Source organism: Phyllobates terribilis, unplaced genomic scaffold (assembly GCF_046119375.1).
Source record: "Phyllobates terribilis strain yellow unplaced genomic scaffold, ASM4611937v1 Scaffold_27__1_contigs__length_16484149, whole genome shotgun sequence".
NCBI lineage: Eukaryota > Metazoa > Chordata > Amphibia > Anura > Dendrobatidae > Phyllobates > Phyllobates terribilis.
The window spans coordinates 5,189,971-5,212,663 of NW_027362787.1; the positions used below are offsets into that span (position 1 = coordinate 5,189,971).

Here is a 22,693-nt window from a genome sequence, read left to right on the forward strand (position 1 = left end):
AGTTGAACCAAAATGAGCTTGTAATCTGGCTTCTGCAACTTTGAACATGAAAAATCCAATGAGGAGAAGAAAAGCAAAGCCAAAGAGTCCATCCCAAAATCCGACAAACAAGCAAAATGAACAAAAAACATTGAATTCAATTCTTTCTGATTTTAGAAACTGCATTAAAGAAGGGGTGCACCGGTCCTGGAGATACTGCAATACCAGGTCAATGCGTGGAGTGGACAGAGCAAGCTCTTTTTCCATCTCCCTGTTCTAAAAATCCATTTAATATATGGTCCCCAGATAGGGGACGTATCAGATATTAAACTGATAAGAACAGATACTACACTTGATCTTAGCCAAAAGGCCGAGAAGCGATAACCAGAATTGGTTTCAAACTACGGAGCCACCCAAGGATCCTGAAAAGTCCATTTGTGGAGATGAGCTCCTGGACTCCCGTTAAGAAGACATGTTGTCAACCTCTAGATCCCTTACATGCCTGCACTTTTCGGCTTGCTGCTGCTGCAATCCACGCGTTTTAGATCTGCATAACTCCACCTCTTTAAACACAGCACCTTCACCCCCTGCTGTTCCCACCCGCCTCAACACCGTTGGAAGGGAGGAGAACCAATTAAGGCGGGGGGTGGGGTGGAACGAGCAGCTGTCTACCCTTAGCAGGAGGGCTCCTGATTACATACCTCTCCTGCTGCTGCTGCTGGCTGTCCAGCAGCAGACTGAAGGTGGCTGCTGCTGTGCACAGGTATATAAAGGCTCAGAGCCTATTATGACACGCGCAGCCAGCGTTCCATTGCCACATTCCATCTACTGCAGGCAGGATACCTGGCTGGCTGAATGTCGCTGAGAAGCTCACAGAGACCGCCATAAGCAACAGTTTAACAGAATGCCACAGACTAATCAACCAAACTTTTTGGGTTGGGTTCTCTTTTATAGTCTGCAGGCATTAAATGAAAGAAGTCAGTGTTCCAGCAGAAGGAGACAACGTTTCAGAAAAGGCATTGTAGCAAACCAAAAAAGAAATTTTAAGCGCAGCAGAGTAACCAGCGCACATACCTGTTAGCTCAGGTGAGTTTAAAAGGCTGCTGTTGATAACAAGGGCATTTGCTAAATAGATGGTGTGTGTGCAACAATATACTGAAAGGTCAATTATATTGTGCAGCTTATCTCACCACCTGTAGTTATTTAGGTGAAAGCTCCAAAATGCTTGCCTAATATGTCTGTTTATCCAAAAGAAAGTAAAAAGGGAGAGCTAGAAAGATAGCATTGCATCACATTACATGGCAATGCAATGCACAGTTGCTGAAGTTGAACCAAAATGAGCTTGTAATCTGGCTTCTGCAACTTTGAACATGAAAAATCCAATGAGGAGAAGAAAAGCAAAGCCAAAGAGTCCATCCCAAAATCCGACAAACAAGCAAAATGAACAAAAAACATTGAATTCAATTCTTTCTGATTTTAGAAACTGCATTAAAGAAGGGGTGCACCGGTCCTGGAGATACTGCAATACCAGGTCAATGCGTGGAGTGGACAGAGCAAGCTCTTTTTCCATCTCCCTGTTCTAAAAATCCATTTAATATATGGTCCCCAGATAGGGGACGTATCAGATATTAAACTGATAAGAACAGATACTACACTTGATCTTAGCCAAAAGGCCGAGAAGCGATAACCAGAATTGGTTTCAAACTACGGAGCCACCCAAGGATCCTGAAAAGTCCATTTGTGGAGATGAGCTCCTGGACTCCCGTTAAGAAGACATGTTGTCAACCTCTAGATCCCTTACATGCCTGCACTTTTCGGCTTGCTGCTGCTGCAATCCACGCGTTTTAGATCTGCATAACTCCACCTCTTTAAACACAGCACCTTCACCCCCTGCTGTTCCCACCCGCCTCAACACCGTTGGAAGGGAGGAGAACCAATTAAGGCGGGGGGTGGGGTGGAACGAGCAGCTGTCTACCCTTAGCAGGAGGGCTCCTGATTACATACCTCTCCTGCTGCTGCTGCTGCTGGCTGTCCAGCAGCAGACTGAAGGTGGCTGCTGCTGTGCACAGGTATATAAAGGCTCAGAGCCTATTATGACACGCGCAGCCAGCGTTCCATTGCCACATTCCATCTACTGCAGGCAGGATACCTGGCTGGCTGAATGTCGCTGAGAAGCTCACAGAGACCGCCATAAGCAACAGTTTAACAGAATGCCACAGACTAATCAACCAAACTTTTTGGGTTGGGTTCTCTTTTATAGTCTGCAGGCATTAAATGAAAGAAGTCAGTGTTCCAGCAGAAGGAGACAACGTTTCAGAAAAGGCATTGTAGCAAACCAAAAAAGAAATTTTAAGCGCAGCAGAGTAACCAGCGCACATACCTGTTAGCTCAGGTGAGTTTAAAAGGCTGCTGTTGATAACAAGGGCATTTGCTAAATAGATGGTGTGTGTGCAACAATATACTGAAAGGTCAATTATATTGTGCAGCTTATCTCACCACCTGTAGTTATTTAGGTGAAAGCTCCAAAATGCTTGCCTAATATGTCTGTTTATCCAAAAGGAAGTAAAAAGGGAGAGCTAGAAAGATAGCATTGCATCACATTACATGGCAATGCAATGCACAGTTGCTGAAGTTGAACCAAAATGAGCTTGTAATCTGGCTTCTGCAACTTTGAACATGAAAAATCCAATGAGGAGAAGAAAAGCAAAGCCAAAGAGTCCATCCCAAAATCCGACAAACAAGCAAAATGAACAAAAAACATTGAATTCAATTCTTTCTGATTTTAGAAACTGCATTAAAGAAGGGGTGCACCGGTCCTGGAGATACTGCAATACCAGGTCAATGCGTGGAGTGGACAGAGCAAGCTCTTTTTCCATCTCCCTGTTCTAAAAATCCATTTAATATATGGTCCCCAGATAGGGGACGTATCAGATATTAAACTGATAAGAACAGATACTACACTTGATCTTAGCCAAAAGGCCGAGAAGCGATAACCAGAATTGGTTTCAAACTACGGAGCCACCCAAGGATCCTGAAAAGTCCATTTGTGGAGATGAGCTCCTGGACTCCCGTTAAGAAGACATGTTGTCAACCTCTAGATCCCTTACATGCCTGCACTTTTCGGCTTGCTGCTGCTGCAATCCACGCGTTTTAGATCTGCATAACTCCACCTCTTTAAACACAGCACCTTCACCCCCTGCTGTTCCCACCCGCCTCAACACCGTTGGAAGGGAGGAGAACCAATTAAGGCGGGGGGTGGGGTGGAACGAGCAGCTGTCTACCCTTAGCAGGAGGGCTCCTGATTACATACCTCTCCTGCTGCTGCTGCTGCTGGCTGTCCAGCAGCAGACTGAAGGTGGCTGCTGCTGTGCACAGGTATATAAAGGCTCAGAGCCTATTATGACACGCGCAGCCAGCGTTCCATTGCCACATTCCATCTACTGCAGGCAGGATACCTGGCTGGCTGAATGTCGCTGAGAAGCTCACAGAGACCGCCATAAGCAACAGTTTAACAGAATGCCACAGACTAATCAACCAAACTTTTTGGGTTGGGTTCTCTTTTATAGTCTGCAGGCATTAAATGAAAGAAGTCAGTGTTCCAGCAGAAGGAGACAACGTTTCAGAAAAGGCATTGTAGCAAACCAAAAAAGAAATTTTAAGCGCAGCAGAGTAACCAGCGCACATACCTGTTAGCTCAGGTGAGTTTAAAAGGCTGCTGTTGATAACAAGGGCATTTGCTAAATAGATGGTGTGTGTGCAACAATATACTGAAAGGTCAATTATATTGTGCAGCTTATCTCACCACCTGTAGTTATTTAGGTGAAAGCTCCAAAATGCTTGCCTAATATGTCTGTTTATCCAAAAGGAAGTAAAAAGGGAGAGCTAGAAAGATAGCATTGCATCACATTACATGGCAATGCAATGCACAGTTGCTGAAGTTGAACCAAAATTAGCTTGTAATCTGGCTTCTGCAACTTTGAACATGAAAAATCCAATGAGGAGAAGAAAAGCAAAGCCAAAGAGTCCATCCCAAAATCCGACAAACAAGCAAAATGAACAAAAAACATTGAATTCAATTCTTTCTGATTTTAGAAACTGCATTAAAGAAGGGGTGCACCGGTCCTGGAGATACTGCAATACCAGGTCAATGCGTGGAGTGGACAGAGCAAGCTCTTTTTCCATCTCCCTGTTCTAAAAATCCATTTAATATATGGTCTCCAGATAGGGGACATATCAGATATTAAACTGATAAGAACAGATTTTTTGATTGAAGCTGCATCCAAGGCACTGAAAAATGTGACCGAAGTCACACCAAAACAGCGCACGAGGCGAGGATTCATGTGGACCCTTCCCGGAGGAGAGGGTCCCCAATAAACCATCCCCATCCCTCCGAGCCAGAAGGCCACAGCGAGGGTCAGGGATCTCCGATGCTCTCCCTAGCCGAAGCCGGAGAAGAGCCGTTTTCGTGCTCCCAGCTTCCATCTAGGCTGCCACCCTAGTGGAGCTGGAGCCTGTGTTGGTTTCTCAGCCCAAAGCTGACCGGACCTCCGACCGGGTTTATAAAAATTCCCCTTCCTAGCCCGGAGGCCAGGAATAGGGGGGGTTGCTCAGAAAGTATGATTGGCAAAGGTGCGGCGTGCTACGAAGCCAAGTCTTTCTGGGGTTCCCAGTCACAGTAAGCTTGGACTCCCACCAGGGCGCCTACTCCTGAAGCACATTGCTCCAAAGCCCTCACACTTACCCAGCCTAGTGACTTCGATCCTGGAGGGCCATGTTTTCCATCAGATAACTCTATGAGCCACCTGGCGTCCTAACAAGTGCACCAAACCAGTGTGTAATATGCATCAATTTACTAGGGCAGCCCAAGGACAAAACTGCCTTTTCAAAAGATACTACACTTGATCTTAGCCAAAAGGCCGAGAAGCGATAACCAGAATTGGTTTCAAACTACGGAGCCACCCAAGGATCCTGAAAAGTCCATTTGTGGAGATGAGCTCCTGGACTCCCGTTAAGAAGACATGTTGTCAACCTCTAGATCCCTTACATGCCTGCACTTTTCGGCTTGCTGCTGCTGCAATCCACGCGTTTTAGATCTGCATAACTCCACCTCTTTAAACACAGCACCTTCACCCCCTGCTGTTCCCACCCGCCTCAACATCGTTGGAAGGGAGGAGAACCAATTAAGGCGGGGGGTGGGGTGGAACGAGCAGCTGTCTACCCTTAGCAGGAGGGCTCCTGATTACATACCTCTCCTGCTGCTGCTGCTGGCTGTCCAGCAGCAGACTGAAGGTGGCTGCTGCTGTGCACAGGTATATAAAGGCTCAGAGCCTATTATGACACGCGCAGCCAGCGTTCCATTGCCACATTCCATCTACTGCAGGCAGGATACCTGGCTGGCTGAATGTCGCTGAGAAGCTCACAGAGACCGCCATAAGCAACAGTTTAACAGAATGCCACAGACTAATCAACCAAACTTTTTGGGTTGGGTTCTCTTTTATAGTCTGCAGGCATTAAATGAAAGAAGTCAGTGTTCCAGCAGAAGGAGACAACGTTTCAGAAAAGGCATTGTAGCAAACCAAAAAAGAAATTTTAAGCGCAGCAGAGTAACCAGCGCACATACCTGTTAGCTCAGGTGAGTTTAAAAGGCTGCTGTTGATAACAAGGGCATTTGCTAAATAGATGGTGTGTGTGCAACAATATACTGAAAGGTCAATTATATTGTGCAGCTTATCTCACCACCTGTAGTTATTTAGGTGAAAGCTCCAAAATGCTTGCCTAATATGTCTGTTTATCCAAAAGGAAGTAAAAAGGGAGAGCTAGAAAGATAGCATTGCATCACATTACATGGCAATGCAATGCACAGTTGCTGAAGTTGAACCAAAATGAGCTTGTAATCTGGCTTCTGCAACTTTGAACATGAAAAATCCAATGAGGAGAAGAAAAGCAAAGCCAAAGAGTCCATCCCAAAATCCGACAAACAAGCAAAATGAACAAAAAACATTGAATTCAATTCTTTCTGATTTTAGAAACTGCATTAAAGAAGGGGTGCGCCGGTCCTGGAGATACTGCAATACCAGGTCAATGCGTGGAGTGGACAGAGCAAGCTCTTTTTCCATCTCCCTGTTCTAAAAATCCATTTAATATATGGTCCCCAGATAGGGGACGTATCAGATATTAAACTGATAAGAACAGATACTACACTTGATCTTAGCCAAAAGGCCGAGAAGCGATAACCAGAATTGGTTTCAAACTACGGAGCCACCCAAGGATCCTGAAAAGTCCATTTGTGGAGATGAGCTCCTGGACTCCCGTTAAGAAGACATGTTGTCAACCTCTAGATCCCTTACATGCCTGCACTTTTCGGCTTGCTGCTGCTGCAATCCACGCGTTTTAGATCTGCATAACTCCACCTCTTTAAACACAGCACCTTCACCCCCTGCTGTTCCCACCCGCCTCAACACCGTTGGAAGGGAGGAGAACCAATTAAGGCGGGGGGTGGGGTGGAACGAGCAGCTGTCTACCCTTAGCAGGAGGGCTCCTGATTACATACCTCTCCTGCTGCTGCTGCTGCTGGCTGTCCAGCAGCAGACTGAAGGTGGCTGCTGCTGTGCACAGGTATATAAAGGCTCAGAGCCTATTATGACACGCGCAGCCAGCGTTCCATTGCCACATTCCATCTACTGCAGGCAGGATACCTGGCTGGCTGAATGTCGCTGAGAAGCTCACAGAGACCGCCATAAGCAACAGTTTAACAGAATGCCACAGACTAATCAACCAAACTTTTTGGGTTGGGTTCTCTTTTATAGTCTGCAGGCATTAAATGAAAGAAGTCAGTGTTCCAGCAGAAGGAGACAACGTTTCAGAAAAGGCATTGTAGCAAACCAAAAAAGAAATTTTAAGCGCAGCAGAGTAACCAGCGCACATACCTGTTAGCTCAGGTGAGTTTAAAAGGCTGCTGTTGATAACAAGGGCATTTGCTAAATAGATGGTGTGTGTGCAACAATATACTGAAAGGTCAATTATATTGTGCAGCTTATCTCACCACCTGTAGTTATTTAGGTGAAAGCTCCAAAATGCTTGCCTAATATGTCTGTTTATCCAAAAGGAAGTAAAAAGGGAGAGCTAGAAAGATAGCATTGCATCACATTACATGGCAATGCAATGCACAGTTGCTGAAGTTGAACCAAAATGAGCTTGTAATCTGGCTTCTGCAACTTTGAACATGAAAAATCCAATGAGGAGAAGAAAAGCAAAGCCAAAGAGTCCATCCCAAAATCCGAGAAACAAGCAAAATGAACAAAAAACATTGAATTCAATTCTTTCTGATTTTAGAAACTGCATTAAAGAAGGGGTGCACCGGTCCTGGAGATACTGCAATACCAGGTCAATGCGTGGAGTGGACAGAGCAAGCTCTTTTTCCATCTCCCTGTTCTAAAAATCCATTTAATATATGGTCCCCAGATAGGGGACGTATCAGATATTAAACTGATAAGAACAGATTTTTTTTTTTTTGAAAGCCCGAATTCGTGTACAAAACCCGAGTGCGCTTAAAAAAGTGACAAGTGCCACAAAAAAAGTGCACTAGGATGCTGGTCTTCTTGAAACCCTCTCCAAAAGGAGAAGGGTCCCCCAAACCATTCCCCGTCCCTCCGAGCCAAAAGGCCACAGCGAGGAATAGGGACAAAAAGCCACCTCCAGCCGAAGCCAGAGGCGACCCAATCTTACCCCCAGCACCTGCCCGAGTTCTCACCCGAGCAAGGCACTGGGAGCCAAAGACTGTGCTCCCCTCCCGGAAGAGGGGAGCCAACAACGCTCTCCTCCCGAAAGAGGAGAGCCAGGGGGGTTCAGGGGGGAGCGGAACCTGATGGCCACACACTCCCCCCCTAGACCTGCCAAGAGAGGAACCCGTAAGGGAACCGCATCCCGACAAAATCCTAGTAGGACGTGACACACGTGAATAAGTGGACACACAGTGACAAAGAAATTAAATAAATAGTGAAGGTTTCACAGTATAATACTGCCCGGACCTTCGACCGGGAATTGAAAAATTCCCCATCCTAAGGCCAGAAGGCCCGGAATAAGGGTGTGTGCGAAGAAAGAAAATTTGAAGTGCTTGTGCAAATGTGCCATAAACTCAAGTGGGGTTCCCAATCCCAGTGAGTTAAGGCACCCCAGGGTCACCACTCCTGGGGCACTTCACACTTCGGGCTTTCGATCTTCCCCGGCCCAATGGCGTCGATCCTGGGGGGCCATGCTTTCCACCAGATGACTATATTAGCCACCTGGCGTACTAACAAGCGCCTAAACCCCAGTGTGCATAATGTATCAATCTACTAGGGCGGCCAACATCCAAAACCGCCTTTTCGAAAGATACTACACTTGATCTTAGCCAAAAGGCCGAGAAGCGATAACCAGAATTGGTTTCAAACTACGGAGCCACCCAAGGATCCTGAAAAGTCCATTTGTGGAGATGAGCTCCTGGACTCCCGTTAAGAAGACATGTTGTCAACCTCTAGATCCCTTACATGCCTGCACTTTTCGGCTTGCTGCTGCTGCAATCCACGCGTTTTAGATCTGCATAACTCCACCTCTTTAAACACAGCACCTTCACCCCCTGCTGTTCCCACCCGCCTCAACACCGTTGGAAGGGAGGAGAACCAATTAAGGCGGGGGGTGGGGTGGAACGAGCAGCTGTCTACCCTTAGCAGGAGGGCTCCTGATTACATACCTCTCCTGCTGCTGCTGCTGCTGGCTGTCCAGCAGCAGACTGAAGGTGGCTGCTGCTGTGCACAGGTATATAAAGGCTCAGAGCCTATTATGACACGCGCAGCCAGCCTTCCATTGCCACATTCCATCTACTGCAGGCAGGATACCTGGCTGGCTGAATGTCGCTGAGAAGCTCACAGAGACCGCCATAAGCAACAGTTTAACAGAATGCCACAGACTAATCAACCAAACTTTTTGGGTTGGGTTCTCTTTTATAGTCTGCAGGCATTAAATGAAAGAAGTCAGTGTTCCAGCAGAAGGAGACAACGTTTCAGAAAAGGCATTGTAGCAAACCAAAAAAGAAATTTTAAGCGCAGCAGAGTAACCAGCGCACATACCTGTTAGCTCAGGTGAGTTTAAAAGGCTGCTGTTGATAACAAGGGCATTTGCTAAATAGATGGTGTGTGTGCAACAATATACTGAAAGGTCAATTATATTGTGCAGCTTATCTCACCACCTGTAGTTATTTAGGTGAAAGCTCCAAAATGCTTGCCTAATATGTCTGTTTATCCAAAAGGAAGTAAAAAGGGAGAGCTAGAAAGATAGCATTGCATCACATTACATGGTAATGCAATGCACAGTTGCTGAAGTTGAACCAAAATGAGCTTGTAATCTGGCTTCTGCAACTTTGAACATGAAAAATCCAATGAGGAGAAGAAAAGCAAAGCCAAAGAGTCCATCCCAAAATCCGACAAACAAGCAAAATGAACAAAAAACATTGAATTCAATTCTTTCTGATTTTAGAAACTGCATTAAAGAAGGGGTGCACCGGTCCTGGAGATACTGCAATACCAGGTCAATGCGTGGAGTGGACAGAGCAAGCTCTTTTTCCATCTCCCTGTTCTAAAAATCCATTTAATATATGGTCCCCAGATAGGGGACGTATCAGATATTAAACTGATAAGAACAGATACTACACTTGATCTTAGCCAAAAGGCCGAGAAGCGATAACCAGAATTGGTTTCAAACTACGGAGCCACCCAAGGATCCTGAAAAGTCCATTTGTGGAGATGAGCTCCTGGACTCCCGTTAAGAAGACATGTTGTCAACCTCTAGATCCCTTACATGCCTGCACTTTTCGGCTTGCTGCTGCTGCAATCCACGCGTTTTAGATCTGCATAACTCCACCTCTTTAAACACAGCACCTTCACCCCCTGCTGTTCCCACCCGCCTCAACACCGTTGGAAGGGAGGAGAACCAATTAAGGCGGGGGGTGGGGTGGAACGAGCAGCTGTCTACCCTTAGCAGGAGGGCTCCTGATTACATACCTCTCCTGCTGCTGCTGCTGCTGGCTGTCCAGCAGCAGACTGAAGGTGGCTGCTGCTGTGCACAGGTATATAAAGGCTCAGAGCCTATTATGACACGCGCAGCCAGCGTTCCATTGCCACATTCCATCTACTGCAGGCAGGATACCTGGCTGGCTGAATGTCGCTGAGAAGCTCACAGAGACCGCCATAAGCAACAGTTTAACAGAATGCCACAGACTAATCAACCAAACTTTTTGGGTTGGGTTCTCTTTTATAGTCTGCAGGCATTAAATGAAAGAAGTCAGTGTTCCAGCAGAAGGAGACAACGTTTCAGAAAAGGCATTGTAGCAAACCAAAAAAGAAATTTTAAGCGCAGCAGAGTAACCAGCGCACATACCTGTTAGCTCAGGTGAGTTTAAAAGGCTGCTGTTGATAACAAGGGCATTTGCTAAATAGATGGTGTGTGTGCAACAATATACTGAAAGGTCAATTATATTGTGCAGCTTATCTCACCACCTGTAGTTATTTAGGTGAAAGCTCCAAAATGCTTGCCTAATATGTCTGTTTATCCAAAAGGAAGTAAAAAGGGAGAGCTAGAAAGATAGCATTGCATCACATTACATGGCAATGCAATGCACAGTTGCTGAAGTTGAACCAAAATGAGCTTGTAATCTGGCTTCTGCAACTTTGAACATGAAAAATCCAATGAGGAGAAGAAAAGCAAAGCCAAAGAGTCCATCCCAAAATCCGACAAACAAGCAAAATGAACAAAAAACATTGAATTCAATTCTTTCTGATTTTAGAAACTGCATTAAAGAAGGGGTGCACCGGTCCTGGAGATACTGCAATACCAGGTCAATGCGTGGAGTGGACAGAGCAAGCTCTTTTTCCATCTCCCTGTTCTAAAAATCCATTTAATATATGGTCCCCAGATAGGGGACGTATGAGATATTAAACTGATAAGAACAGATACTACACTTGATCTTAGCCAAAAGGCCGAGAAGCGATAACCAGAATTGGTTTCAAACTACGGAGCCACCCAAGGATCCTGAAAAGTCCATTTGTGGAGATGAGCTCCTGGACTCCCGTTAAGAAGACATGTTGTCAACCTCTAGATCCCTTACATGCCTGCACTTTTCGGCTTGCTGCTGCTGCAATCCACGCGTTTTAGATCTGCATAACTCCACCTCTTTAAACACAGCACCTTCACCCCCTGCTGTTCCCACCCGCCTCAACACCGTTGGAAGGGAGGAGAACCAATTAAGGCGGGGGGTGGGGTGGAACGAGCAGCTGTCTACCCTTAGCAGGAGGGCTCCTGATTACATACCTCTCCTGCTGCTGCTGCTGCTGGCTGTCCAGCAGCAGACTGAAGGTGGCTGCTGCTGTGCACAGGTATATAAAGGCTCAGAGCCTATTATGACACGCGCAGCCAGCGTTCCATTGCCACATTCCATCTACTGCAGGCAGGATACCTGGCTGGCTGAATGTCGCTGAGAAGCTCACAGAGACCGCCATAAGCAACAGTTTAACAGAATGCCACAGACTAATCAACCAAACTTTTTGGGTTGGGTTCTCTTTTATAGTCTGCAGGCATTAAATGAAAGAAGTCAGTGTTCCAGCAGAAGGAGACAACGTTTCAGAAAAGGCATTGTAGCAAACCAAAAAAGAAATTTTAAGCGCAGCTGAGTAACCAGCGCACATACCTGTTAGCTCAGGTGAGTTTAAAAGGCTGCTGTTGATAACAAGGGCATTTGCTAAATAGATGGTGTGTGTGCAACAATATACTGAAAGGTCAATTATATTGTGCAGCTTATCTCACCACCTGTAGTTATTTAGGTGAAAGCTCCAAAATGCTTGCCTAATATGTCTGTTTATCCAAAAGGAAGTAAAAAGGGAGAGCTAGAAAGATAGCATTGCATCACATTACATGGCAATGCAATGCACAGTTGCTGAAGTTGAACCAAAATGAGCTTGTAATCTGGCTTCTGCAACTTTGAACATGAAAAATCCAATGAGGAGAAGAAAAGCAAAGCCAAAGAGTCCATCCCAAAATCCGACAAACAAGCAAAATGAACAAAAAACATTGAATTCAATTCTTTCTGATTTTAGAAACTGCATTAAAGAAGGGGTGCACCGGTCCTGGAGATACTGCAATACCAGGTCAATGCGTGGAGTGGACAGAGCAAGCTCTTTTTCCATCTCCCTGTTCTAAAAATCCATTTAATATATGGTCCCCAGATAGGGGACGTATCAGATATTAAACTGATAAGAACAGATACTACACTTGATCTTAGCCAAAAGGCCGAGAAGCGATAACCAGAATTGGTTTCAAACTACGGAGCCACCCAAGGATCCTGAAAAGTCCATTTGTGGAGATGAGCTCCTGGACTCCCGTTAAGAAGACATGTTGTCAACCTCTAGATCCCTTACATGCCTGCACTTTTCGGCTTGCTGCTGCTGCAATCCACGCGTTTTAGATCTGCATAACTCCACCTCTTTAAACACAGCACCTTCACCCCCTGCTGTTCCCACCCGCCTCAACACCGTTGGAAGGGAGGAGAACCAATTAAGGCGGGGGGTGGGGTGGAACGAGCAGCTGTCTACCCTTAGCAGGAGGGCTCCTGATTACATACCTCTCCTGCTGCTGCTGCTGCTGGCTGTCCAGCAGCAGACTGAAGGTGGCTGCTGCTGTGCACAGGTATATAAAGGCTCAGAGCCTATTATGACACGCGCAGCCAGCGTTCCATTGCCACATTCCATCTACTGCAGGCAGGATACCTGGCTGGCTGAATGTCGCTGAGAAGCTCACAGAGACCGCCATAAGCAACAGTTTAACAGAATGCCACAGACTAATCAACCAAACTTTTTGGGTTGGGTTCTCTTTTATAGTCTGCAGGCATTAAATGAAAGAAGTCAGTGTTCCAGCAGAAGGAGACAACGTTTCAGAAAAGGCATTGTAGCAAACCAAAAAAGAAATTTTAAGCGCAGCAGAGTAACCAGCGCACATACCTGTTAGCTCAGGTGAGTTTAAAAGGCTGCTGTTGATAACAAGGGCATTTGCTAAATAGATGGTGTGTGTGCAACAATATACTGAAAGGTCAATTATATTGTGCAGCTTATCTCACCACCTGTAGTTATTTAGGTGAAAGCTCCAAAATGCTTGCCTAATATGTCTGTTTATCCAAAAGGAAGTAAAAAGGGAGAGCTAGAAATATAGCATTGCATCACATTACATGGCAATGCAATGCACAGTTGCTGAAGTTGAACCAAAATGAGCTTGTAATCTGGCTTCTGCAACTTTGAACATGAAAAATCCAATGAGGAGAAGAAAAGCAAAGCCAAAGAGTCCATCCCAAAATCCGACAAACAAGCAAAATGAACAAAAAACATTGAATTCAATTCTTTCTGATTTTAGAAACTGCATTAAAGAAGGGGTGCACCGGTCCTGGAGATACTGCAATACCAGGTCAATGCGTGGAGTGGACAGAGCAAGCTCTTTTTCCATCTCCCTGTTCTAAAAATCCATTTAATATATGGTCCCCAGATAGGGGACGTATCAGATATTAAACTGATAAGAACAGATACTACACTTGATCTTAGCCAAAAGGCCGAGAAGCGATAACCAGAATTGGTTTCAAACTACGGAGCCACCCAAGGATCCTGAAAAGTCCATTTGTGGAGATGAGCTCCTGGACTCCCGTTAAGAAGACATGTTGTCAACCTCTAGATCCCTTACATGCCTGCACTTTTCGGCTTGCTGCTGCTGCAATCCACGCGTTTTAGATCTGCATAACTCCACCTCTTTAAACACAGCACCTTCACCCCCTGCTGTTCCCACCCGCCTCAACACCGTTGGAAGGGAGGAGAACCAATTAAGGCGGGGGGTGGGGTGGAACGAGCAGCTGTCTACCCTTAGCAGGAGGGCTCCTGATTACATACCTCTCCTGCTGCTGCTGCTGCTGGCTGTCCAGCAGCAGACTGAAGGTGGCTGCTGCTGTGCACAGGTATATAAAGGCTCAGAGCCTATTATGACACGCGCAGCCAGCGTTCCATTGCCACATTCCATCTACTGCAGGCAGGATACCTGGCTGGCTGAATGTCGCTGAGAAGCTCACAGAGACCGCCATAAGCAACAGTTTAACAGAATGCCACAGACTAATCAACCAAACTTTTTGGGTTGGGTTCTCTTTTATAGTCTGCAGGCATTAAATGAAAGAAGTCAGTGTTCCAGCAGAAGGAGACAACGTTTCAGAAAAGGCATTGTAGCAAACCAAAAAAGAAATTTTAAGCGCAGCAGAGTAACCAGCGCACATACCTGTTAGCTCAGGTGAGTTTAAAAGGCTGCTGTTGATAACAAGGGCATTTGCTAAATAGATGGTGTGTGTGCAACAATATACTGAAAGGTCAATTATATTGTGCAGCTTATCTCACCACCTGTAGTTATTTAGGTGAAAGCTCCAAAATGCTTGCCTAATATGTCTGTTTATCCAAAAGGAAGTAAAAAGGGAGAGCTAGAAAGATAGCATTGCATCACATTACATGGCAATGCAATGCACAGTTGCTGAAGTTGAACCAAAATGAGCTTGTAATTTGGCTTCTGCAACTTTGAACATGAAAAATCCAATGAGGAGAAGAAAAGCAAAGCCAAAGAGTCCATCCCAAAATCCGACAAACAAGCAAAATGAACAAAAAACATTGAATTCAATTCTTTCTGATTTTAGAAACTGCATTAAAGAAGGGGTGCACCGGTCCTGGAGATACTGCAATACCAGGTCAATGCGTGGAGTGGACAGAGCAAGCTCTTTTTCCATCTCCCTGTTCTAAAAATCCATTTAATATATGGTCCCCAGATAGGGGACGTATCAGATATTAAACTGATAAGAACAGATACTACACTTGATCTTAGCCAAAAGGCCGAGAAGCGATAACCAGAATTGGTTTCAAACTACGGAGCCACCCAAGGATCCTGAAAAGTCCATTTGTGGAGATGAGCTCCTGGACTCCCGTTAAGAAGACATGTTGTCAACCTCTAGATCCCTTACATGCCTGCACTTTTCGGCTTGCTGCTGCTGCAATCCACGCGTTTTAGATCTGCATAACTCCACCTCTTTAAACACAGCACCTTCACCCCCTGCTGTTCCCACCCGCCTCAACACCGTTGGAAGGGAGGAGAACCAATTAAGGCGGGGGGTGGGGTGGAACGAGCAGCTGTCTACCCTTAGCAGGAGGGCTCCTGATTACATACCTCTCCTGCTGCTGCTGCTGCTGGCTGTCCAGCAGCAGACTGAAGGTGGCTGCTGCTGTGCACAGGTATATAAAGGCTCAGAGCCTATTATGACACGCGCAGCCAGCGTTCCATTGCCACATTCCATCTACTGCAGGCAGGATACCTGGCTGGCTGAATGTCGCTGAGAAGCTCACAGAGACCGCCATAAGCAACAGTTTAACAGAATGCCACAGACTAATCAACCAAACTTTTTGGGTTGGGTTCTCTTTTATAGTCTGCAGGCATTAAATGAAAGAAGTCAGTGTTCCAGCAGAAGGAGACAACGTTTCAGAAAAGGCATTGTAGCAAACCAAAAAAGAAATTTTAAGCGCAGCAGAGTAACCAGCGCACATACCTGTTAGCTCAGGTGAGTTTAAAAGGCTGCTGTTGATAACAAGGGCATTTGCTAAATAGATGGTGTGTGTGCAACAATATACTGAAAGGTCAATTATATTGTGCAGCTTATCTCACCACCTGTAGTTATTTAGGTGAAAGCTCCAAAATGCTTGCCTAATATGTCTGTTTATCCAAAAGGAAGTAAAAAGGGAGAGCTAGAAAGATAGCATTGCATCACATTACATGGCAATGCAATGCACAGTTGCTGAAGTTGAACCAAAATGAGCTTGTAATCTGGCTTCTGCAACTTTGAACATGAAAAATCCAATGAGGAGAAGAAAAGCAAAGCCAAAGAGTCCATCCCAAAATCCGACAAACAAGCAAAATGAACAAAAAACATTGAATTCAATTCTTTCTGATTTTAGAAACTGCATTAAAGAAGGGGTGCACCGGTCCTGGAGATACTGCAATACCAGGTCAATGCGTGGAGTGGACAGAGCAAGCTCTTTTTCCATCTCCCTGTTCTAAAAATCCATTTAATATATGGTCCCCAGATAGGGGACGTATCAGATATTAAACTGATAAGAACAGATACTACACTTGATCTTAGCCAAAAGGCCGAGAAGCGATAACCAGAATTGGTTTCAAACTACGGAGCCACCCAAGGATCCTGAAAAGTCCATTTGTGGAGATGAGCTCCTGGACTCCCGTTAAGAAGACATGTTGTCAACCTCTAGATCCCTTACATGCCTGCACTTTTCGGCTTGCTGCTGCTGCAATCCACGCGTTTTAGATCTGCATAACTCCACCTCTTTAAACACAGCACCTTCACCCCCTGCTGTTCCCACCCGCCTCAACACCGTTGGAAGGGAGGAGAACCAATTAAGGCGGGGGGTGGGGTGGAACGAGCAGCTGTCTACCCTTAGCAGGAGGGCTCCTGATTACATACCTCTCCTGCTGCTGCTGCTGCTGGCTGTCCAGCAGCAGACTGAAGGTGGCTGCTGCTGTGCACAGGTATATAAAGGCTCAGAGCCTATTATGACACGCGCAGCCAGCGTTCCATTGCCACATTCCATCTACTGCAGGCAGGATACCTGGCTGGCTGAATGTCGCTGAGAAGCTCACAGAGACCGCCATAAGCAACAGTTTAACAGAATGCCACAGACTAATCAACCAAACTTTTTGGGTTGGGTTCTCTTTTATAGTCTGCAGGCATTAAATGAAAGAAGTCAGTGTTCCAGCAGAAGGAGACAACGTTTCAGAAAAGGCATTGTAGCAAACCAAAAAAGAAATTTTAAGCGCAGCAGAGTAACCAGCGCACATACCTGTTAGCTCAGGTGAGTTTAAAAGGCTGCTGTTGATAACAAGGGCATTTGCTAAATAGATGGTGTGTGTGCAACAATATACTGAAAGGTCAATTATATTGTGCAGCTTATCTCACCACCTGTAGTTATTTAGGTGAAAGCTCCAAAATGCTTGCCTAATATGTCTGCTTATCCAAAAGGAAGTAAAAAGGGAGAGCTAGAAAGATAGCATTGCATCACATTACATGGCAATGCAATGCACAGTTGCTGAAGTTGAACCAAAATGAGCTTGTAATCTGGCTTCTGCAACTTTGAACATGAAAAATCCAATGAGGAGAAGAAAAGCAAAGCCAAAGAGTCCATCCCAAAATCCGACAAACAAGCAAAATGAACAAAAAACATTGAATTCAATTCTTTCTGATTTTAGAAACTGCATTAAAGAAGGGGTGCACCGGTCCTGGAGATACTGCAATACCAGGTCAATGCGTGGAGTGGACAGAGCAAGCTCTTTTTCCATCTCCCTGTTCTAAAAATCCATTTAATATATGGTCCCCAGATAGGGGACGTATCAGATATTAAACTGATAAGAACAGATTTTTTTTTTTTTTTTCGAAAGCCCGAATTCGTGTACAAAACCCGAGTGCGCTTAAAAAAGTGACAAGTGCCACAAAAAAAGTGCACTAGGATGCTGGTCTTCTTGAAACCCTCTCCAAAAGGAGAATGGTCCCCCTAACCATTCCCCGTCCCTCCGAGCCAAAAGGCCACAGCGAGGAACAGGGACAAAAAGCCACCTCCAGCCGAAGCCAGAGGCGACCCAATCTTACCCCCAGCACCTGCCCGAGTTCTCACCCGAGCAAGGCACTGGGAGCCAAAGACTGTGCTCCCCTCCCGGAAGAGGGGAGCCAACAACGCTCTCCTCCCAAAAGAGGAGAGCCAGGGGGGTTCAGGGCGGAGCGGAACCTGATGGCCACACACTCCCCCCCTAGACCTGCCAAGAGAGGAACCCGTAAGGGAACCGCATCCCGACAAAATCCTAGTAGGACGTGACACACGTGAATAAGTGGACACACAGTGACAAAGAAATTAAATAAATACTGAAGGTTTCACAGTATAATACTGCCCGGACCTTCGACCGGGAATTGAAAAATTCCCCATCCTAAGGCCAGAAGGCCCGGAATAAGGGTGTGTGCGAAGAAAGAAAATTTGAAGTGCTTGTGCAAATGTGCCATAAACTCAAGTGGGGTTCCCAATCCCAGTGAGTTAAGGCACCCCAGGGTCACCACTCCTGGGGCACTTCACACTTCGGGCTTTCGATCTTCCCCGGCCCAATGGCGTCGATCCTGGGGGGCCATGCTTTCCACCAGATGACTATATTAGCCACCTGGCGTACTAACAAGCGCCTAAACCCCAGTGTGCATAATGTATCAATCTACTAGGGCGGCCAACATCCAAAACCGCCTTTTCGAAAGATTTTTTTTTCTTTCTTTTCTTTTTTTTTTTTCGAAAGCCCGAATTCGTGTACAAAACCCGAGTGCGCTTAAAAAAGTGACAAGTGCCACAAAAAAAGTGCACTAGGATGCTGGTCTTCTTGAAACCCTCTCCAAAAGGAGAAGGGTCCCCCAAACCATTCCCCGTCCCTCCGAGCCAAAAGGCCACAGCGAGGAACAGGGACAAAAAGCCACCTCCAGCCGAAGCCAGAGGCGACCCAATCTTACCCCCAGCACCTGCCCGAGTTCTCACCCGAGCAAGGCACTGGGAGCCAAAGACTGTGCTCCCCTCCCGGAAGAGGGGAGCCAACAAAGCTCTCCTCCCAAAAGAGGAGAGCCAGGGGGGGTTCAGGGGGGAGCGGAACCTGATGGCCACACACTCCCCCCCTAGACCTGCCAAGAGAGGAACCCGTAAGGGAACCGCATCCCGACAAAGTCCTAGTAGGACGTGACACACGTGAATAAGTGGACACACAGTGACAAAGAAATTAAATAAATAGTGAAGGTTTCACAGTATAATACTGCCCGGACCTTCGACCGGGAATTGAAAAATTCCCCATCCTAAGGCCAGAAGGCCCGGAATAAGGGTGTGTGCGAAGAAAGAAAATTTGAAGTGCTTGTGCAAATGTGCCATAAACTCAAGTGGGGTTCCCAATCCCAGTGAGTTAAGGCACCCCAGGGTCACCACTCCTGGGGCACTTCACACTTCGGGCTTTCGATCTTCCCCGGCCCAATGGCGTCGATCCTGGGGGGCCATGCTTTCCACCAGATGACTATATTAGCCACCTGGCATACTAACAAGCGCCTAAACCCCAGTGTGCATAATGTATCAATCTACTAGGGCGGCCAACATCCAAAACCGCCTTTTCAAAAGATACTACACCTGATCTTAGCCAAAAGGCCGAGAAGCGATAACCAGAATTGGTTTCAAACTACGGAGCCACCCAAGGATCCTGAAAAGTCCATTTGTGGAGATGAGCTCCTGGACTCCCGTTAAGAAGACATGTTGTCAACCTCTAGATCCCTTACATGCCTGCACTTTTCGGCTTGCTGCTGCTGCAATCCACGCGTTTTAGATCTGCATAACTCCACCTCTTTAAACACAGCACCTTCACCCCCTGCTGTTCCCACCCGCCTCAACACCGTTGGAAGGGAGGAGAACCAATTAAGGCGGGGGGTGGGGTGGAACGAGCAGCTGTCTACCCTTAGCAGGAGGGCTCCTGATTACATACCTCTCCTGCTGCTGCTGCTGCTGGCTGTCCAGCAGCAGACTGAAGGTGGCTGCTGCTGTGCACAGGTATATAAAGGCTCAGAGCCTATTATGACACGCGCAGCCAGCGTTCCATTGCCACATTCCATCTACTGCAGGCAGGGTACCTGACTGGCTGAATGTCGCTGAGAAGCTCACAGAGACCGCCATAAGCAACAGTTTAACAGAATGCCACAGACTAATCAACCAAACTTTTTGGGTTGGGTTCTCTTTTATAGTCTGCAGGCATTAAATGAAAGAAGTCAGTGTTCCAGCAGAAGGAGACAACGTTTCAGAAAAGGCATTGTAGCAAACCAAAAAAGAAATTTTAAGCGCAGCAGAGTAACCAGCGCACATACCTGTTAGCTCAGGTGAGTTTAAAAGGCTGCTGTTGATAACAAGGGCATTTGCTAAATAGATGGTGTGTGTGCAACAATATACTGAAAGGTCAATTATATTGTGCAGCTTATCTCACCACCTGTAGTTATTTAGGTGAAAGCTCCAAAATGCTTGCCTAATATGTCTGTTTATCCAAAAGGAAGTAAAAAGGGAGAGCTAGAAAGATAGCATTGCATCACATTACATGGCAATGCAATGCACAGTTGCTGAAGTTGAACCAAAATGAGCTTGTAATCTGGCTTCTGCAACTTTGAACATGAAAAATCCAATGAGGAGAAGAAAAGCAAAGCCAAAGAGTCCATCCCAAAATCCGACAAACAAGCAAAATGAACAAAAAACATTGAATTCAATTCTTTCTGATTTTAGAAACTGCATTAAAGAAGGGGTGCACCGGTCCTGGAGATACTGCAATACCAGGTCAATGCGTGGAGTGGACAGAGCAAGCTCTTTTTCCATCTCCCTGTTCTAAAAATCCATTTAATATATGGTCCCCAGATAGGGGACGTATCAGATATTAAACTGATAAGAACAGATACTACACTTGATCTTAGCCAAAAGGCCGAGAAGCGATAACCAGAATTGGTTTCAAACTACGGAGCCACCCAAGGATCCTGAAAAGTCCATTTGTGGAGATGAGCTCCTGGACTCCCGTTAAGAAGACATGTTGTCAACCTCTAGATCCCTTACATGCCTGCACTTTTCGGCTTGCTGCTGCTGCAATCCACGCGTTTTAGATCTGCATAACTCCACCTCTTTAAACACAGCACCTTCACCCCCTGCTGTTCCCACCCGCCTCAACACCGTTGGAAGGGAGGAGAACCAATTAAGGCGGGGGGTGGGGTGGAACGAGCAGCTGTCTACCCTTAGCAGGAGGGCTCCTGATTACATACCTCTCCTGCTGCTGCTGCTGCTGGCTGTCCAGCAGCAGACTGAAGGTGGCTGCTGCTGTGCACAGGTATATAAAGGCTCAGAGCCTATTATGACACGCGCAGCCAGCGTTCCATTGCCACATTCCATCTACTGCAGGCAGGATACCTGGCTGGCTGAATGTCGCTGAGAAGCTCACAGAGACCGCCATAAGCAACAGTTTAACAGAATGCCACAGACTAATCAACCAAACTTTTTGGGTTGGGTTCTCTTTTATAGTCTGCAGGCATTAAATGAAAGAAGTCAGTGTTCCAGCAGAAGGAGACAACGTTTCAGAAAAGGCATTGTAGCAAACCAAAAAAGAAATTTTAAGCGCAGCAGAGTAACCAGCGCACATACCTGTTAGCTCAGGTGAGTTTAAAAGGCTGCTGTTGATAACAAGGGCATTTGCTAAATAGATGGTGTGTGTGCAACAATATACTGAAAGGTCAATTATATTGTGCAGCTTATCTCACCACCTGTAGTTATTTAGGTGAAAGCTCCAAAATGCTTGCCTAATATGTCTGTTTATGCAAAAGGAAGTAAAAAGGGAGAGCTAGAAAGATAGCATTGCATCACATTACATGGCAATGCAATGCACAGTTGCTGAAGTTGAACCAAAATGAGCTTGTAATCTGGCTTCTGCAACTTTGAACATGAAAAATCCAATGAGGAGAAGAAAAGCAAAGCCAAAGAGTCCATCCCAAAATCCGACAAACAAGCAAAATGAACAAAAAACATTGAATTCAATTCTTTCTGATTTTAGAAACTGCATTAAAGAAGGGGTGCACCGGTCCTGGAGATACTGCAATACCAGGTCAATGCGTGGAGTGGACAGAGCAAGCTCTTTTTCCATCTCCCTGTTCTAAAAATCCATTTAATATATGGTCCCCAGATAGGGGACGTATCAGATATTAAACTGATAAGAACAGATACTACACTTGATCTTAGCCAAAAGGCCGAGAAGCGATAACCAGAATTGGTTTCAAACTACGGAGCCACCCAAGGATCCTGAAAAGTCCATTTGTGGAGATGAGCTCCTGGACTCCCGCTAAGAAGACATGTTGTCAACCTCTAGATCCCTTACATGCCTGCACTTTTCGGCTTGCTGCTGCTGCAATCCACGCGTTTTAGATCTGCATAACTCCACCTCTTTAAACACAGCACCTTCACCCCCTGCTGTTCCCACCCGCCTCAACACCGTTGGAAGGGAGGAGAACCAATTAAGGCGGGGGGTGGGGTGGAACGAGCAGCTGTCTACCCTTAGCAGGAGGGCTCCTGATTACATACCTCTCCTGCTGCTGCTGCTGCTGGCTGTCCAGCAGCAGACTGAAGGTGGCTGCTGCTGTGCACAGGTATATAAAGGCTCAGAGCCTATTATGACACGCGCAGCCAGCGTTCCATTGCCACATTCCATCTACTGCAGGCAGGATACCTGGCTGGCTGAATGTCGCTGAGAAGCTCACAGAGACCGCCATAAGCAACAGTTTAACAGAATGCCACAGACTAATCAACCAAACTTTTTGGGTTGGGTTCTCTTTTATAGTCTGCAGGCATTAAATGAAAGAAGTCAGTGTTCCAGCAGAAGGAGACAACGTTTCAGAAAAGGCATTGTAGCAAACCAAAAAAGAAATTTTAAGCGCAGCAGAGTAACCAGCGCACATACCTGTTAGCTCAGGTGAGTTTAAAAGGCTGCTGTTGATAACAAGGGCATTTGCTAAATAGATGGTGTGTGTGCAACAATATACTGAAAG

At 46.1% G+C, this 22,693-nt stretch overlaps 13 non-coding genes and 4 pseudogenes across 13 annotated transcripts; all 17 read right to left on the reverse strand.

Annotated features, from left to right (window-relative positions):
• Window positions 1-170: 170 nt before the first annotated feature.
• On the reverse strand, window positions 171-361 carry LOC141176700 (U2 spliceosomal RNA). Its single transcript, XR_012253363.1, has one exon. It is a non-coding gene; the product is annotated as a U2 spliceosomal RNA (small nuclear RNA).
• Window positions 362-1,473: 1,112 nt separating this feature from the next.
• LOC141176712 (U2 spliceosomal RNA) lies at window positions 1,474-1,664 on the reverse strand. The gene has a single exon (XR_012253374.1). It is a non-coding gene; the product is annotated as a U2 spliceosomal RNA (small nuclear RNA).
• A 1,115-nt stretch (window positions 1,665-2,779) lies between these two features.
• Window positions 2,780-2,970, reverse strand: LOC141176724 (U2 spliceosomal RNA). The gene has a single exon (XR_012253385.1). It is a non-coding gene; the product is annotated as a U2 spliceosomal RNA (small nuclear RNA).
• A 1,115-nt stretch (window positions 2,971-4,085) lies between these two features.
• LOC141177726 (U2 spliceosomal RNA) lies at window positions 4,086-4,267 on the reverse strand. Its single transcript, XR_012254293.1, has one exon. It is a non-coding gene; the product is annotated as a U2 spliceosomal RNA (small nuclear RNA).
• A 524-nt stretch (window positions 4,268-4,791) lies between these two features.
• LOC141178063 (U2 spliceosomal RNA) lies at window positions 4,792-4,907 on the reverse strand (annotated as a pseudogene).
• Window positions 4,908-6,019: 1,112 nt separating this feature from the next.
• On the reverse strand, window positions 6,020-6,210 carry LOC141177481 (U2 spliceosomal RNA). Its single transcript, XR_012254071.1, has one exon. It is a non-coding gene; the product is annotated as a U2 spliceosomal RNA (small nuclear RNA).
• Window positions 6,211-7,325: 1,115 nt separating this feature from the next.
• On the reverse strand, window positions 7,326-7,502 carry LOC141177909 (U2 spliceosomal RNA; annotated as a pseudogene).
• Window positions 7,503-8,296: 794 nt separating this feature from the next.
• On the reverse strand, window positions 8,297-8,388 carry LOC141178128 (U2 spliceosomal RNA; annotated as a pseudogene).
• Window positions 8,389-9,503: 1,115 nt separating this feature from the next.
• Window positions 9,504-9,694, reverse strand: LOC141176736 (U2 spliceosomal RNA). The gene has a single exon (XR_012253396.1). It is a non-coding gene; the product is annotated as a U2 spliceosomal RNA (small nuclear RNA).
• A 1,115-nt stretch (window positions 9,695-10,809) lies between these two features.
• On the reverse strand, window positions 10,810-11,000 carry LOC141177636 (U2 spliceosomal RNA). The gene has a single exon (XR_012254212.1). It is a non-coding gene; the product is annotated as a U2 spliceosomal RNA (small nuclear RNA).
• Window positions 11,001-12,115: 1,115 nt separating this feature from the next.
• On the reverse strand, window positions 12,116-12,306 carry LOC141176748 (U2 spliceosomal RNA). Its single transcript, XR_012253407.1, has one exon. It is a non-coding gene; the product is annotated as a U2 spliceosomal RNA (small nuclear RNA).
• Window positions 12,307-13,421: 1,115 nt separating this feature from the next.
• LOC141176760 (U2 spliceosomal RNA) lies at window positions 13,422-13,612 on the reverse strand. The gene has a single exon (XR_012253418.1). It is a non-coding gene; the product is annotated as a U2 spliceosomal RNA (small nuclear RNA).
• Window positions 13,613-14,727: 1,115 nt separating this feature from the next.
• On the reverse strand, window positions 14,728-14,918 carry LOC141176772 (U2 spliceosomal RNA). Its single transcript, XR_012253429.1, has one exon. It is a non-coding gene; the product is annotated as a U2 spliceosomal RNA (small nuclear RNA).
• Window positions 14,919-16,033: 1,115 nt separating this feature from the next.
• LOC141176785 (U2 spliceosomal RNA) lies at window positions 16,034-16,224 on the reverse strand. Its single transcript, XR_012253440.1, has one exon. It is a non-coding gene; the product is annotated as a U2 spliceosomal RNA (small nuclear RNA).
• Window positions 16,225-17,339: 1,115 nt separating this feature from the next.
• LOC141177912 (U2 spliceosomal RNA) lies at window positions 17,340-17,520 on the reverse strand (annotated as a pseudogene).
• Window positions 17,521-20,413: 2,893 nt separating this feature from the next.
• On the reverse strand, window positions 20,414-20,604 carry LOC141176797 (U2 spliceosomal RNA). The gene has a single exon (XR_012253451.1). It is a non-coding gene; the product is annotated as a U2 spliceosomal RNA (small nuclear RNA).
• Window positions 20,605-21,719: 1,115 nt separating this feature from the next.
• Window positions 21,720-21,910, reverse strand: LOC141176810 (U2 spliceosomal RNA). Its single transcript, XR_012253463.1, has one exon. It is a non-coding gene; the product is annotated as a U2 spliceosomal RNA (small nuclear RNA).
• Between the last annotated feature and the right edge of the window lie 783 nt (window positions 21,911-22,693).